This window comes from Carlito syrichta, unplaced genomic scaffold (assembly GCF_000164805.1).
Source record: "Carlito syrichta isolate Samal-C Ts95f unplaced genomic scaffold, Tarsius_syrichta-2.0.1 Scaffold13009, whole genome shotgun sequence".
NCBI lineage: Eukaryota > Metazoa > Chordata > Mammalia > Primates > Tarsiidae > Carlito > Carlito syrichta.
Window position 1 is genome coordinate 22,478 of NW_006957105.1, and position 5,552 is coordinate 28,029.

Sequence of the window (5,552 nt, forward strand, 5' to 3'; positions counted from 1 at the left end):
ACAGATGTTGGCAAGGATGCAGAGAAAAAGGAATGCATCTGCACTGCTGGTGGGAATGCAAGCTAGTGCAACCTCTTTGGAAGAACTAGAAATTGACCTTCCACATGACTCAGCAATTCCCCTATTGGAAATATAGGAGGAAGTCAAATCATTCTACAAAAAACATACCTGCCTACGTAAGTTTGTTGCAGCTCTATTCACAATAGCAAAAACATGGAACCAACCATACTGCCATTGAAACTGGACTGAATTAAAAAAAACAACGTGTACATATACACAATGGAATATTATACAGCCATAAAGAAGGATGAGCATATGGACTTCACAGCATCTTGGATGAATTTAGAGTCTATCATTATCGATAATCTATCACAGAAACAAAGAAAGAGCACCATATGTTCTTGCTCATAAGTGAAGCTTGAACAATTATCAAAATACTATAAGAAAGGAATTGGCAGTAGTGGGAAACTGCTAGGGGTGGGGTGGTGTTGGCAGTTGAGGGAAACTGCTAGGGGAGGGAGGGGCACACCACATCATCAAGGGTACTTGCATAATGAAGATTTGTATACTTAATCTTGAATTGTACCCCACATCTTTAAAATAAAGAAAAGAAAAAAAAAAGAAAACAAACAACAACAACAGAAATCAAAAACACATGAGGCAAAAACGGATAGAACTGCAGGGAGAAATAGATGAATCCAAATTATAGCTGGAAACTTCAAAACTGTCTTCAGTCTGATTCAAATTCAGAGGATAGAAAATCAGTAAGCATACAGTTGACATGAACTTGTCAATCAATTGAAATGATTTCCATCTATATACTTCAAACTACGACAGCAGATTACTCATTCTGATCCATCTCACATCTAGCATTCAGCAAGACAAACCTCATGCCAGGCTACAAAACAACCTTAATAAATAATAATGAAAACACGACACAGGAAGCTTGTTTTGGGACCACAAAGTCTGGAACTAAATAAAACAAAGAAAGCTGGAAAACGACAAAACATTTGAAGGTTGAACACATACTTCTAAAGAATATAGGTGTCCAAAATCTTGTCTCAAAAGAAATTTCAAAATATTTCTAACAAAATGACGGTAAAATAGTAGATACAGAAATTACATAGAAGGTCCAGAGACAGTAGCGGTTTCTTCTTACTTATGACTATAACTGTACCTGTGTGATATGTTCATATACTCACATCAAGGATCCAGAGGAAAATCATCAAAGTAGTCATTTCCAAGCAGGCTGCAATAATGATAGTCTTACAAGGAATTATAAAAAGTCAGGCTCAGGAAGAAAAGAGTTATGCCCCATATGGGCTTGCTGGAATAATGATATTTGAAATAACGGCGGCGCCGCGGGCGGCGGTCAATGGGGTCTGGCGGGTGGGCGGCGCCGGCGCGGGGCTCGCGGGGACGCGGGCGCGCGGGCCTGTGAGGGGGCGAGGCGGGCGCCGCGGCCAGCCCGGGATGGGCTAGCTCCCGCCCTGGCGGGGCCGAGGCGAGGGCGGTGCGCGGGCCGGCCTGGCGGGCAGGCGGCCCAGGGGTTGAGGTGGAAGTGGGCGCGGAGGAAGGGGCCAAGCCACGGTGGTGGGTGGAGCGCGACGGGGGGAGGCTGGGCCGCGGCGGGTGAGCAGAGCGGAGCGGCGCGCCTGTCCGGAGCTCGGCGGGGTGCCGGAGGCGGTGGTGTCGGGCCCGCTCCAGCGCCCGGCGGCGGCGGACGAGCCGGAGCCCCATGGGCGGGTGTATGGGCGCCCAGCACGACTCCTCCGGCAGCCTCAACGAGAATTCGGAGGGCACTGGAGTTGCTCTAGGTCGTAACAAGTCTTTGAAAAAGGAGAAACCAAAATGGAAAAGCGATTATCCTATGACAGATGGACAACTGTGCAGCAAGAGGGATGAATTTTGGGATCCTGCACCAGCTTTTGAAGGCCGTAAAGCGATCTGGGATGCTCTGAAGTCTGCCAAACATGCCTTTGAGAGCAATGATCACGAACTTGCACAAGCAATCATTGATGGTGCAAACGTAACATTACCACATGGTGCACTCACAGAGTGCTATGACGGGCTGGGGAGCAGGTACCAGCCTCCTGTCTACTGCTTGGCGCCACCCATTAACATGGTTGAGGAAAAGAGCGACATGGAGACCCTGGACACCCCCGAGCCAGCGCCCACCTCAGGGTACGAGTGTTAGCTGCACCTGCACCTCTCCAAGGGCAAAGACCTGAAGCTGGTGGTGCGCAGCACAGATACGGTGTTCCACATGAAGCAGCGGCTGCAAGCGGCCGAGGGCGTGGAGCTGGGCAGCCAGCGCTGGTTCTTCTCGGGTCGGTCCCTCACCGACAAGATGAAGTTCGAGGAGCTGAAGATCTCCAAGGACTACGTGGTGCAGGTGATCGTGAGCCAGCCACTGCAGAGCCCCACACCCGTGGAGAACTGACCGGCCCTGCTGGGTCACCAGGGCTTTGGGGCCTGCTGTCACTTCTGCTCTGCAACTGAAATTTACTTTCACTGCTCTGAACTCCCAATGAATGAACTTAATTCTGAGGAATTACCAGTGAAAAATTCCATCTGTGGTGGAGACCAACGAAATAATAAAACAAAGAGCCAGCCTTGAGGCTCATGTAATTACAAGTCTAATTTGAGAGGCAGTTTAAGAAATAGATAACTAATTGTTTTAAAACACTCAACAACTCTGTAATGACTGTATTTAAATGATCTGGACTATAAATGGAGCATTGCATCCGTGAAGAACAGCACCAAGCACCTTTTGAATATGGAATTAAATATATATATATATATAAAATAAATATATATATCAAATTATATAATTTCCAGAAACCATATGTAACAGTTATAAAACTTAAGTTTTTAAAAAAAGTCGAAACTGAAAAGAGCAGTATTTGAAGCTAGCTTCTATTCTGGTTTTTATACTTAGTACAATTAATATTTCTCCATAAAGGAGCAGAGACTGGTGCGTTGTGCTCTTGTGTTGCCACCCTGTCCCTACATAGTGCTCCTTACTATATGCGCACTCAGCGTTGGTGCCTTTCAGCCTTCTTCTCAAACACTAGGCAATAACTTGGTACAGCCAGATCTCTGATTACCAGTTCATCCTCAGCTGAAAAGTCTCTGTCCTCTTGCTGCATAGGTGAGGTGAAAGGTCTATATAAAGAGGCTGTTTCCTACAGTGGCTGAGGTCACTGCTGTTTAATACCTTCATTGATCTGCTGTGCTTGGGACTTTTCATAGCTAACTATGACCCAAACGCCTGGTTCCTGGGCCAGGAGGCCACAATCAAGTACAGCTGTTCCCACTACAGGATAGTAAAATAATTCATCTCTTCATTTGGCAGGGAGCGGTAAGGAGAACTCATTCTATTTGTGCCTGGGAGAACTGTGCCTATTTTCAGTCTTTTAGAGACAATTTCAACTCAAAATGTACAAGTGTGAAAGGTTTACTGGTATCACTTCAACATCAGCAGAGACCACATAATGGAAATCTTGCTGTATACCTTAGTGCTTTCCAGTTCATGTTACCTCTAGTCCTGGTGGTTACAATTTCCCTCTTGTATCTTTCCTAGCAAGCAAAGTAAGAACCATGTGAAATTAGGTTAGGGACTGAACAATTTGGTGAGATAAGCTGATTCTTCTGTACTATGACTGGAGTAAAGTTGACAAGACTTATGTTTAACTTGGAGCCTTTTAAACGTTGTTTCCTTAAGTGACAAGGGGGCTAATGTGACCACTGTGCCCTGAGAATCCATGAGATACAAAGGGAAAGGCAAGAAGGCACTTAGGCTGATCTCAGTTAGAAAACAGCCCTCCATGCCTATTCAGATGTGAAGCACCATTATTAATTTTAATGACAAGATGAAACTGTTAATTAGTTTAAATGTAATGTTTAAGATGGCAATCAATCTCCTGTAGCCTATTAAATATATCTGTAATTGTAACTTACATTTCAGAGAGCTTTAACTTCTTCCCTATTTTTATTGCAATCATTTTAAAGATTGTGGCTATATTTAATTTAGGCTTGCTGATTATTGAATCCAAATTCAAAATAAGATAGCAGCATTAATTCCAAAGGAGAATTTTTATGTTTAGTGGTGAAGATATGAAGGTAGTTCAGTATATTGCTCCCATCATTAAAACATTTTTGTTCATTTGTGTCCCAGATTGAATAGCAGCATCTCTCAGAATTTGTCAACTGGAAAAGAAAAAGTAAGCCTATTTTTTCTTAAGGAAAATTGATGATGTCATCAGTATCTATTACTAGGAAAAGGTCTTGTTTGTTTATTAAGGATTTGCACTCTCTTTAAGAGTTTATTTTATTTTAAAGGAACATACATTTTGAATAACAATTCTCTGGGCATGTTTAATCTAGGTGAGGAAATCATGGTGCTGTTTAATTATAAATAGATTGATAGAAGATTGGACCAATACTTGATGTGTATAATTTTAGTATGTAGGGATTTTGTGCTTTTTTTTAAGTTCAATTTTCTCTTTGTCTTTGCCTTTATTCTGGGTTCTTAATTGTTATTCTCTATATAAGGAGAATCTGCCCCATTCTAATGAGAAGTGTGAAGGTTTTCCCCCTTTTTAAAACCTCAGCTCAATAAATAACAAGTTCATTATCCAAAAATAAGAATAAGAATATTTGAAATAATGAGAAGACTTAATGACATTAGCAATACATCAGTCACAAAGAATCATATTTAGAAGTTCTAAACCACTTGCAATGTATAAACATACCTGTCAGATATCTCCAGAGATTGCTCAAGAAAGACTGAAAATTTCCAGTCTCATGCTTCTTGCATGACTGTAGTGTTGATAGGCATTGCAAATGTGGGGTGTCTTTTTATTTTGGGTAGAAAGTAATTATCTTTTTTCAAAGTTATTCATTTGAAAATTGAAACATAGAGTTGTATATGATTCTTATGTACAATATGGTGTTATGAAGTATAAGGATTTTGTGAAGTCATTAAATGTAGCCAATGAACACATGCATGAGTCATATAGACAGGAAATATCTTAAAGCAAAATGCAGTTTCTGGTTCATGACTGACCCTGCCTCAGTGCTGAGCAAGAATCCCTCTGAATAATACCTTTCTCTTAGATTAGGTGAATCTTTATCATTTAAAGTTTAGTATAAGTCAAAAAAGACAATACAAAGACTATATTTAAAAATGATGAAACTTTGGTACTAAAAAAAAAAAAAACAATGGAAGATTATGAAAATGACACTAATGGTGTGGAAATGCTCCAAGATCCTTGATATTAATTCTATTTGGGGTTGTATATGAATAAAGTAAAAGACTTCCACTAAATTTAGATGGATCCTGACAGCTGTCTTGCATAGATTCTTCTTGATTTAGTGGTGGATGTTGTTGTAAGTGTGATATCTTAATTTTTAATGCTTCCTTCACAATGTTGATTAAATAAAGATAGTCCATTCAACAGGCCTGACTCACTGAGTCAAGAATGGAAAGTGTTGTATTTCTGGTCTATTCAACTTCTTGAACAATTTCAGAAACATTGTGCTGAGCA

The 5,552-nt window shown here is 41.2% G+C and overlaps 1 pseudogene; it reads left to right on the forward strand.

Annotated features, from left to right (window-relative positions):
* The first annotated feature begins 1,738 nt into the window (after positions 1-1,738).
* Positions 1,739-2,443, forward strand: LOC103259287 (annotated as a pseudogene).
* Positions 2,444-5,552: the final 3,109 nt, after the last annotated feature.